At 34.8% G+C, this 12,860-nt stretch overlaps 1 long non-coding RNA gene across 1 annotated transcript in view; it reads right to left on the bottom strand.

Moving 5' to 3' along the window:
* The window catches only part of LOC140696626 (uncharacterized), a 40,569-nt gene that overhangs the window by 21,784 nt on the left and 5,925 nt on the right, over positions 1 to 12,860 (bottom strand). The gene's annotated exons all lie outside the window — the stretch shown is intronic.

Raw genomic sequence — 12,860 nt, forward strand, 5'->3', positions numbered from 1 at the left:
TTTTTGCTTTCATTTTTGTAAAGATACTTTCATTGAGTTTAGGATTCTTGGTTGACAGGGTTTTTTCTTGCAACAATTTAAAGGTATCACTCCATTGTCTTCTGCTTTGCACGGTTACAGATAAGAAAGCTGCTCTAATTCTTTGTGGGGTTTTTTGTTGTTGTTTCTGATGTGTGGTATGTCCTTTTTGTTTTTCTTGGTTGCTTTTAAGATTTTCTCTTTATGTTCATTGCAATTTGACTATCATGTGTGATGTGTTTGTTGTATTGTTTTATTTTTATTTTGTTTTTAATTTGGTCTTTCCTGCAGTTCTCTGAGTTTCTTGGATTTGTGGTTGGATATATTTAACAATTTAAGGAAAAATTCTTGGCCTTTGTCTCTTCAAACATTTCTTTGTTGTGTTATCTCTCACCTCCTGCATGACTCCAGTTATATATATATATGTTAGTCCACTTGATATTGTTCAATAGTTTCATGCTTTGTCCTATAATTTTTCACTTTCTTCCCTCCTCTTTTCTTTGTGAGGCTAATTTACATTGATCTGTCTTCATGTTCAATAATTCTTAAGTCATGTCAGGTCTGTTGATAAGCCTATCAGAGTAATGCTCTGATACATTTCATTTCTACAATTTTCACTCAATTCTTTCTGATAGTTCCCAACTTTTTTCTAAAAATTTTCATCTGCTTATGCATGGTCACCTTTTTTACTTGAGCTTTTAACAAATTAATCAGTTATTTTACAGTCTCAGTGTGATGGTTCAGATATTTGGGTCATCTCCAGGACTGGTTCCATGTGTGAATTTTATTACTTCTTGACAGTAGTTTGTTTTTTTCCTTCCTTATTGAAATTTCTTATAATTTTTATCTGAATGTAAAGCATTAAGTACAAAACAGTTGAAAGTGAGGTAAATATTATTTATACCCAGTAATAGGCTCTTCTGTTAGGTCAATGGTGTAGGGGATTAAGTCAGTCTAGTTAGGAGCTGTGCTGAACTTGGTGTCTTTGTCTATTTAGACTTGTATAAAAGAAATGCTGTAGAATTAGAGGCCTTATAAACAGTGGAAGTGTATTTATTACAGTTCTGGAAGCTGGAAAGTCCAAGGTCAAAGTGTTAGCAGATCTGGTGTCTGGCGAGAGCCCACTTCCTGGTTCGTAGTATTTTTTCACTCTGTCCTCACATGGCAAAAGGCACAGAAGATCTCTTGGGGGCCTCTTTTTATAAAGGCACTAACACCATTCAGTTGGGCTCTGCTTTTATGGCCTAGTCACCTCCCAAAGGCTCTATCTCCAGTATCATCACATTGGAGCTTAGGGTATCAACATGTAAAATTTAGGAGGAAAAAAATATTCAATTCACAACCTTTGGGTTTAGTTTTTTAAATGCATCATAGGCTTTAAATTCCTCTCATTGTGGCTCCGTTCCTTGTGCTAAGAATGAGGCTGTGAAGCCAGGGGAACATTCTGAGGGTTTGTACTCCACTCTCAGGGGGCAGCCATTCTTGCACACTTGCATAATGTTTTTGTCCATGCTGTGGCTCCTCACCCAGTGTAGACTCTGCTGTTGGTCACTCACTGGGGGAATGGCAATAGGTTTCTGTTGTCCTGCTCTCAGGTTGGAGCCTTTGCACTGGGCCTTGGGTTTGGACTTTCTTGGTATTCCTGCCTCTCCTCATGGCAGTCAAACTTGGCCCTATTTCTGTGGTTAATCTTGGGCAAAAATTTTCTACCCTTTCCTAAGTATTAACAGATTAGCTCTGCTTGATACTGGAATAGGTCCTTGAGATAGATGCTTTTCTGCTCCTCCCCCAAGCATAGAGATTTTTTTTTCAACTTTAGCTTCAAACACAACAGGATCTTTTTTGTTCCTTAAAGACGATGGATTTTGTCCCCTTTTCCTTAGTTACTTCAAGGCTTTGCTTTAAGTGAGAGAAGGAGCGAGGCATCTGCTAATCACCTCCAAGTCTGTTATACCCATTGGTTCTTTCTCTGAACTACTCTGCTCCATTTTTCTTATGAGCACCCAGTGGAGGTTCATGGAAAAAAAATGAGGAGTGGGGGACCTGCTAGTGAGTAAAATAGGAAACCAACTATGTTTGGAGTTCTCAGCTCTTCCAGATAGACACACTAGACCCTGCTTTCCAACAGTTTGTGAAAATTGTAGCTGATTTCCTCTAATCTCACTTAGGTGTGGTGACTGCTCCTAGCTTTCACTGTTGATCACAAGTGAAACAGGCTACGTGTTTTGTTTCTCTTTGGAGAAGCTTGTCCCAATTTGGAATTCAGCCAGCTCGCTTACCCTGCCTGTCAACTCTTTGGTCAACTAAAAGGATTTTATGGTTTCTACCTTATCCTTGTTAGAGAGTGAACAATACTTTTTTTTTGCCCTCCAGGTTTCTGCATCCCAAGCAGAAGCGGGGAAACCCAGCTAGTTTTAAGGCTGATTCTACCATGTGGATATCAATCCTTCTCATTCCTGACTCTGGCTTCTTTTCCTCAGAGGCTTTTTCTAGATCTTAGGTATCAGGATAGCTACTTTCACAGCTAAAAATACTCCTGTTCTAAAGGAATAGTTTCACTGAACAGCTCGCAATTGTAGTTTCCCATTTGAAGGATGCCTCCAGCTTGCAGCTGGCAGGATAGAGGCAGCTCAGTGTTTAGTCTGTTGCAATATGCTTCTTTCTTTTTCAGACTTACTTTGCTGATTCATCACTCAAGTGTTAAAATTTGGTAATTTTCATAATCATGCCATCACAGGTTCAACAGAACAAAATATTCTGTTAGAAGATAACAAACAATATACCTTAAAAGATAACAGATATGACTCTCAGAAAGGGATAAGGGGTGTTTCATAACAGAATGTAATAACTTTAAAGGTAATTTCTTAAAAAGATCGGTCATGATTATATTTTTTAAAGTTTTTAAAAAATGATTAATTTTGTCTTTTAGAACAGGAATTGGTACCCAACAGTGAGAGCCACATTTAAGAAAAATGGCTTACATTTAAGTGGCTGTCTATTTGGGGCAGATTCACTGTAAGTTCAGAGGTAGCAGGTAAAGATAAATCTAATACGTCTCACAGGGATAGATTTTAAAGTAATAAGTTAAAAGCATTAACCAGAAAAACAGGCTTTCTTTGACTAGCAAGGAACTAAAAGAAGGCAAAGACTGCAAATGAATACTGCTTTTATTGCAAAAGCACACAGAGATAAACTCATCCCTTGAGGGGTACCCCCAACTGTATGAAGGGATTGTATGCAACAGAGGAGTCTTAATAATAATGAGCAATAATCGGCGCTTACAGCTGACCTTTCCCATAAAATCCCCTAAGGACTTATTGCGCATTGAATATTATACTAATCTAAAATAATAAAGAGGATCGTTAGGCATAAAAAGTATTTCAGATATTGGCAGGACCCATAAACTGTTAAAGAGAGAATTTCTAAAAGCTATCCAGGGATTACAAAGCGAAGTCTTACTTCCATTTATTGGATAGGTAACATAAACAGGTGAAGATGGCTGGCTGTAATATGGTAGGAACTGGTGAGCTTAGAGTGCCCTTTGTAAAGATTTTCAAATATAAATTAAAAAAAAATTTTTTTGTCAGCCAAATTAAATAAACCTGTAGGCTCTAGAGCCTTCCCCAGCATACCTGCAAAATGACATTTTACCAGTAAGGTAACTAAAGTGGTCAATTTCCTATCTTACTATGTCATATAGCCAATTTTTATAAGACATATTTACTTGCCAGCTAGTAATTGAATCTAAATCCTAAGGTCTTCCTAGACATCTCTTGCAGCTAAGAGTACAGCAATGCCCAAAAATCTTTGTAGATTTAATAAATTATTAAAGCCCTACTCAGGTAATGCTCCTCAAATTAGAACAGTGTTCATCACCTAATGGAGGCTTATCTGGCTTACACCAAATCTATGAACTAGGCAACAAGTTTCCTTCTTCAAGGCGAGGTTAGATATTTAAAAGGAAAGACGAGTGAAGCAAAGATAAATCTTTTCTCTCTTCTTGTTCTTTGGAAAACATTAGCCCAAGAGAACATGTTTTATCTAACAAGTGTTTGTTGAACACACTATAGAATGATGGAGAATATAACTTGCCTACTGATTTGGCAGATAGCAGGGCACATTTCTATCTATAGGAAGAAAAATGGCTAATATCAAGTATAATAAGGTGTAGAGAAGAAAATGTTTAGAAATAAACAAACCGGTCAATTCTATGGCTCGTAGGAATAGAATAGTTTGTGCTATTTTCTGTGGGACCAAACACAATTCCTGGATTTGAGTAAGTGTGGGAGACTGAAAGCTGTGTTTAGTAGAATCACAATTCTGATTGATGCACTAAAGGAAGGTGAAATACTTGTCTCATTTGTCATGATCAGGACCTGAGAAGGCAAACCTTGTAGGCTGCATTTATAATCTACAGAGTAAACACAGTATTGTTTCCTGGGACTTCACTGCATGAATTCCAATAGTTTAGAAGTAAGTAATAGTGGGAAATCTTTATAGACTTTCTGATATTTTTCTTAATTGAGATCCAAGAATAGGCAGGATCACATGATTAATGGATCACTCTGATTTAGTCCTTTGGGGTCTGAGTTGATTTTTAGTTATAAAAAGGTAATTCTATTATCTGATATAGCCAAATGTAAAAGCTTCTTATTATTTGTATTGCCTTTTAAGCCCCTCTCCAAATGTGTATAGAATTCTATGTTGACTTAACTTGGTTTTAACATAATGTTAATTAAACATGTTCAAACATAAAATAGATAAAATCCCAAATGCTAATAGCTCTTATACAAACATAAAATCCAATAAATACACTGATTCGAGATATGAAGAACTATAAGCAGAATACAATTGAAACAAACATATAACAAGATAAAAGATATTGCTTTGCTGACATGTCATTTCTGGTTGACATGGGAAGAGTATTGATTGCATGATAGATAGTCCAGCATCTTAGTCTTACTGTGTATGCTGTGTTGACTCAATTTCCCACAGCTTTTCCCACCCCAAACTAAAATTTATCCTAGAGCACTTCACATAGCCCTCAGCATCTGTTCACACCCTATAGTTTGAGAAACGCTGGCACACAGGCTATAGGACTTGCTCAGTGCTTTACACTAATTGTGACACATTTTAAAAGACCCCATGTAAATAAATGAAGAGGTAAAAAATAAAGCAAATATAAATATAGCTTGCACTTCTAAAAAAGCAAAACATGACAACAATAAAAGTGCTCAAGGAGACTTTTTTAAATACAGAATTTTCTCATGGGAATCAAACTATTGAAATGATTACCAGCATCCCCTTCCCCACTAGTTGTTATTATTTTTTCTTGTGATCATTTCACTAGTTCTTACAGAATGGTCCCATGGGAAGCTGCTCTGAAATGCCTTTTCAGTCTCTTGAGTGCATGACCAGTGGTAAGTGGTCGCAGCCATTTTGTGAAAGACCAACCCATAGTTAGGAAGGCTAAGGCCAGTGGGCAGGTCCTGAACCTGCTCAATCTGAGGAAGATTATTCAGGGAAATTATATCTAAATTTTGGGAGTTAGGAAGAACAACATCTTGGGATACTGACTTTATTTAACTCTTTCTATCACTCCAGCTTTGGCTGATGTTATAGCCTGATGGGGATTAAATAAAGACTGTTGACTCCTAACTTGTAATGTTTCCCAAGAATAATAGTGAAGAATTATACATTTAGCAACTTTACTCTTTCATTCATGCAGTGGATTTTTTTAGAAGGCAGCCCCACCCATAGTTGACCTTGGTGTCATGTGTTGTGATCTTTAATAAGGAAACTGAGGCTAATTTCAACTGATTCCTACTTCTGTGGCTTTTGGCTCAATATCCTGCCCAAGACAAAGTTTGAAAACCCCCTAGACTGAATATTGTTATATCCTTTCTTAAATGTTAAAATATCTTCTAGAATATAGAATATACTAGGTTTATTTCCTACATTGCTGAGGTATTTCCTTTTTGACAATTGTATGGATATTTAGCAATTAAGGAGAATGGTGATCTGTGACACTTAAAATCTATGCATGGTTTGACATCTGTCTAGAAGTCAATATTATGCAACCCACAAATTTCAAGATAAACTTAGACATAAGTCACTCTGCTGTACACCTGAAACTAACATTGTAAATTGACTAAACTTCAGTAAAAAATAAGAAGAAAAAAAGTTTCTCTTCTGTAACATTCAATATAGTTAAACATATTTTTACATGTTTCAGCTTATCAATTTTATCTTTACCACTAAGTTATCATCTATTTATTCAAATGCATTTGGTACAGTATACTGGGAAGAAAGATGCATGTTTCTTCAAATATATAGCTCTTGGAAATGAGAAAATGCTCTGTGTTGAATTTCACACAGCAGTTTTCACAGGAATGTTCTCTCCTTATCTATGATTTCTGAAATCCTTCTTACGACCATTCTCCTCTGATTGAATCCCTTTTCAGAGAAGAGCGGGTTTTTTTTTTATTATTATTTTAACAAACCCTACTAATTTTATTTTAAAATTTATTGTCTCAGAATTGAAAGCTATAAACCTTAAATTCACAGAATTTTTTGGATAATCACTACATGGACTGAAACAATACAGATAGGTGAATTACATTAAATATCATGCCTGGAATGTCTGAAAATGCTGCTGTGCTATTGCTGCTTTCATCAACTAGGACTAGCCTCATTGTTCTAAATCACCTTTTGTTAGTAAAGAGAAGCCCAATCACAAGATCTGCTAAGTTAAGAGGATGTGTACTTGTCAAATTGTATCTGGAGTTATTGCTGGGATAAACCCACTGCTGACGTAAATTCAATAAAAATAGTTAAGATGCAAAAGAGGGGCAATGATATAATAAGTTTTTGTTTATTTATCATACTTCAGACTTACTCTCAAGTGAGATTTTCTTTAAAAATTGCATTAATGAGCAAGAACCATATGGCTTGAGATGGAGATATTGCAAGAGTGGCATAAATCCAGCTGTCCGTTTCCAGCACATAAGCATATTTTATTTGCTGTTTAATTGTTTCTAGTAAAAGAATTTGCTTATGTGCTAAGTATACACAAAATATTTCATTTTCTTTTTATATGGTTAATAATGGACATTTCATCATTATTATCTTACATTTACACAGCACCTTTTGTTTGAGGAAATCGTGTAATTTATAACCAAATCACAAGATCATTTATGTAAATATTTTATGTGCCTATTTAGCAACCTTGAAGCTTGCCATGTGTTCACATTCATGGAGTCACAAATAATTTACAGGAGGTCAATTACAAGGAAAGGGATTTTTAAAATTTCATTTTCTGTTTATTCAAGCTGTGGAATTGGGAAGTAGAGGCAAAAGGGGCTAAGTAAGGGGGGAGATGTAACATGTCAGCCTGAATTTCCTGCTAATTGTATGAAATATATCTGTTGGGAGGGGAGGAAAAGGACGAGAACTTAGGAAACTTTTTTTTTTTGAATGTGCTCTGAATGAAAAGTGAATTAATGTAATACCTTTATTACTTTTAAAATTCCCAAATATTTTAAATGGTTTTTTTCAACTACCTTTTAAACTGAGGTATTAATAACATTGTGTCCTTTTCTGTTCATATGCAAAAATCCTTTATTGAGGGCCACTGTGTATAATATACTTTATTAGACTATCGTGTTTGTTCTAACTTCAGAACGAGTATTAGTTCAGAACTCACAAGCTTTCAATCTGATCCATAATATATGTGTAGTTTGGTTTGTAGTTTACAATTTTTAAAAATTAGATACAATGTTTAAAAATTAAAATATTATACACAATAATCTGAATGTGGGGCTTATTTCAGAAAATCAGAAAATTTGTCAATACTGGATTCAAGTTTCTTCATAGAAGTGGTTTACTGGGGCCTAGTAGCCTGGCTCCTTTCATGTGGGCATGCCTGCTTTAGTGATCCACCTCTCTCACACTCCATAACTGGAGGTAGTTAACAGAGTATCATGTTTGAAGTGATGGAAGAGAAACAACAGGAGATTAAACAGAGAATTACGCAGGGACCATATTTGATGAATCTTGTAGAATATCAGAAAGAGGTCGGACTTTATTTTGCGGACAACGGGAAGCCTTTGACAGACTGTAAATAAGAAAGTGGTGTGATTTTATTTACTTTGTAGGAAAAAACACTGATACTAGCATGAAGGATGGATGGATGGCTTGAGACTGGATGGAGAGAGATGGTTAAAGAGCCCATTGCTATAATCTATGGAAGAATGATGGTAGTTTGAATACATAGCCAATTGAATAAAATTTTGTGTTAAACTAGATATGATGAGTAAGAGACAGGTCATAGTCTAGAAAGAATGCCATAATATTTCTCTTATGTGAGACTAACTGGATGGTGGTGCCACCATCAAGTTGGAAAAGTGAAAAGAAGAGGAAATAATTTAGTTTTGAATATCTTGAGGTCAAGGTTTTGTGGTACATCCAGATTGGAAATACATTGTAGGCAGATGGAAATATGACTCTGAAGCTTGTGGAAGTGGAGGATATTGATATCTAAGTTGGAAGTAATACACTAGTGGAGGACAAAAAGCAGGAAGAAAGGCAAGACAGAATCTTGTAGAACACCAAAGAAAGAGTAATGAAATACAATGAAAAAGATAATTTTTTTTAAAAGAGCAGTTTCAGGTTTACAGCAGAACTGAGCAGAAAATACAGAGTTCCCACATAGCCCTCCCCGTCCACACATGTATACTCCCCTACCTTCAACATCCCTCATCCGTGTGGCGTATTTGTTACTATTGACGCACCAACATGGACACATTATTATCAACCGAAGTCCATAATTTGCATTAGGGTTCACTCTTGATGTTGTACATTATATGGGCTTTGACAAATGCATAATGACATGTAGTCACCACTATAGTATCATACAGAATAATTTCATTGCCCTAAAAATCCCTTGTGTTCCATCTATTCATTCCTCCCTCCCTCCCCCCCCCAAACCCCTGGAAACCACGATCTTTTTATTGTTTCTGTAGCTGTGCCTTTTCCAAAATGTCATTTGGTTGGAATCATACAGTTTGTAGCCTGTTCAGACTGGCTTCTTTCATTTAATAATATGTCTTTTTTAAGTTTCTTCCATGTCTTTCATGGCTCGATAGCTCAGATTTTTCACTGCACATATATTTTTTAATTTACATACCTGTACTGTTCATTGTTTCTGAGAATGTTTAGAGCTTTAGCTTTTTAAACTTATAGTTATCAAAGGAATAAAGCCAACCACAAAATAAAAATTTATTCAAAAAATACATACACCTTGCTATTAAAAGCAAAATTATTTATAATTGCCAAAATATGGAAGCATCTCAAGTGCACATCAACAGTTGAATAGATAATGAAGATGCAGAGTGTATATGTATGCATATATATGTAATGGAATACAACTCACCCATAAGAAAGAAGGATACTTTGTCATTTGCAGCCCTTCATTCACTTTTTTCCCACTTCGAAAACCAGATTTTATAACTGACATAAACATTTCCATTACATCAAAAACAACAAAATATCTAGAAATAAACCCAACCAAGAAGGTTACCTACACTTGGAAAATCGAAATGACACAAAGAAATGGAAAGATTCCTTGTGCTCTTGGATTAGAAGAGTCACCACTATCAAAATGGCCACACTACCCAAAGCAATCCATAGATCCAATGTAACCCTCATCAGAATGCTCACGATATTCCTCACAGAACTAGAGCAGACAATTCCAAAATTTAAAAGGAAGCACAAAACACCCCGAACTGCCAAAGCAGTCTTTTGTAGATCTTTCTTTTTATCTTTCATCTTTTTGTTCTCTTTTCTCATGGTTTGATGACTAGAGAAGGTCCTTTAACATTTGTTGTGAGGTTGGTTTGGGGGTACTGATATCTTTTAGCTTTTGCTTATCTGTGAAGCTTTTGATTTCTCCATCAAGTCTGAATGAGAGCCTTGCTGGATAGGGTATTCTTGGTTGTAAGTTTTCCCCTTTCATCACTTTAAATATATTATGCCACTCCCTTCTGGCTTACAGGGTTTCTGCTGAAAAAATCAGCTAATAACCTTGTGGGAGTTTCCTTGTATGTTATTTGTTGCTTTTCTCTTGCTAATTTTAATATTGACTCCTTATCCTTAATTTTTGTCAATTTGATGACTACATGCCTTGGTGTGTTCCTCTTTGGGTTGATCTTGTGTGGTACTCCCTGTGCTTCCTGGACTTGGGAGACTGTTTCCTTTCCCAAGTTGGGGAAGTTTTCAGTGATTAAAAAAAGATAATTTTTAAAAGGAGGAATTGCTTAAAAGGGTTAGAAGTCAAGCATAACCAAGTGTTCATTAGATTTAGCAATTGGTTAAGAATAGTTTGGTAAAGTAGAAAAAGTTTATTTGTAGTATGCATTAAGGAATAAAAGGAGGTTGAGAAAATGTAGGCTAGATGTCCATTCCCAGTAATATGGCAGATCAGATGTATTGGAAACTTATTTAAAACCATTTGGGAAGTTTATATTAAAATAGTAATTATTATTTTAAATGTATAATTGGACTCTTAAAAATGTAAGAATAAACTCCCAGGGCCAAAAACATGAAGGTAACTGAAAATTGGAGTGCTGAGGATGTATGGCAGATATTATGAGGTTTATTGATCTTATGAACCAAGGGGCTTGGCATGTAGTACTTCTATAGGGACAAGTGATAAAGCTGTGGGCCCGACAACATAGTAGTATCTGAAAGCGAAAACTCCCACAGAAAGTTTGAAGGGCCAACACTCAGTAAAAGGACCTACTTTAAAAAAAAAAGTCTACCCACCAGCACAGGGAGATGTTATGCCTTTATCTTGACATTTAGAGAAGAACATTCTTCCATAAGGCTTTATTACAACAGACTTGTCTTCATACCAGTTTGGAGTTCTAATTTGTATTGTCCACACAAGTGAAGAACCCCAAGCCTTGCCATTAATAAAAAAAGAGCTTGTCAAAACCCAGTAAAACCTTTTGGTATCGATAAGAATCTAACATAAAATCCTTCTGGATGACATAAATTCAACCCTAAACTTACTGAATACCAACAATAAAGTTTCATCAAATGTATGATTAAAATATAAAATTACACTATATGTGGAAACAATCCACTGGGAATGGGAAGCAGAAGATATGACATACGGTAGGAATAAACCATTAAAGCCTTCATATAGTTCCATTATAAAATAAGTATGTTACTAATAACTAAAACATGAGGAAAATACATGATACTATTGAAAAGGTAAGAATAAATGTAGATCTTCTAGACATGGAAAATAAAGTTGCTAACTTAAAGAATATTCAGTAGATTAAACAGTTGATTAGACACAGTCAAAAATGATATGAGATAACCAGAAGATGGATCTTAGTAAATAACTCAAAATGCAGCAAATAGAGATAAAGAGAAGGGAAACTGAAAAGGGGTTAAGAGCCATTTAAACTATAAAGAAAAGGCCCAATATATATCTAATTAGAATGCTAAAAAATGAGACCAGAGTGAAAGTGTATGTGACACTCTTAGGTTATTTCCATTGCTTCAAAATCTTCCCATTTTCGAGTCTCAACTGTTTTGTCCTTCTCCATCAAGCTCATAGTTCTACATCCCACTTCCTTAGATTTATCACTCCCTGATCCTACATTTCTATAGTCTGAATCACACAACTCAATGCTAGCTATATAGTGTTTTACATAATTTTTACTTGCTGTTTGAATATTTGTTTTGTTTTTACCTTTGTGTACACTGTAAATACTTCTAAAATTTATACTTAGTTTGTATCCTTCACTTTTTCAATCTAAATGAGAAGATTGTATGCAGTAAAATTCTTGTTGGCTGATTATTAATTAGTATATTCTTAGCTAATACAAATAAAATTTGCCATTGATCCAAATGAAAAATAAACAGGAATATAGTGATGCTACTAGGAAACAAAAAAGGTGTCATTCTGTTATTATTACAGTGCATCATATAAACTATAGCATTTATTCTAAAAGAAAAGCAGTTGGTGATAATGATACTACCTAGAAAAACTACCCATAGACTTCTGAAAATTTCTATTCATCATGTGTTTTTGTTGTATCATCACTAGTATTTAATTTACCATTTTTTTCATCAATGGTGAGTTCTTTTTTAAAATCCCTCTATTGATGTAAGTTATAGTATTGATTTCTCCAAATTGCCTAATGGTCTACTTGAATTACTGGCAAACTATAGTGATCTTGTCTTGTTCTGTGTACAAGCTTCTTTTTAATCAATTTTCCAGATACTCAGCAGTCAGATTATTACCAACCTCGGTTTAAAAGGATTTATGCTCTTCACTGCCAATATACATTCAGGTGTAAAATGTCAGAGACAAATTTGAGTACAGAAGTTGATGGAGGCAATTCAATATTACTATGTTTAAAAAGAGATTACTTGTTATATTCGTATTCACTATATTTTAACAGGATTCTGACTTGAAAATCAGAGCATTAGTCAATTCTGTAATGACACAGTAACTCAAGGGCTATTGAGACAAGTTCAGGGCAGATCAATAATATTACACAAATAATAAATTTCAGTAATAATATAAACATAATATTTGAGAAACTTATAAAATCAAAGGTTTAACATGTTTCCACTAAGCACTAGAAGTGTAATTTCAAGGGCTGAAGAATTAAAACTCTGATAAGAAATGAATATTATGAGGTGTTACATCCAACAGATCAGGAAAGAGGCAGATTTTTGAGGCTTTTTTTTTATTAGACATACATGAGATACAAATATAGACTCAAATAATTAAGATAAAATTTAACTCTAATATATACCAT

The sequence above is a fragment of the Vicugna pacos genome, chromosome 5 (assembly GCF_048564905.1).
Source record: "Vicugna pacos chromosome 5, VicPac4, whole genome shotgun sequence".
Taxonomy (NCBI): Eukaryota; Metazoa; Chordata; class Mammalia; order Artiodactyla; family Camelidae; genus Vicugna; species Vicugna pacos.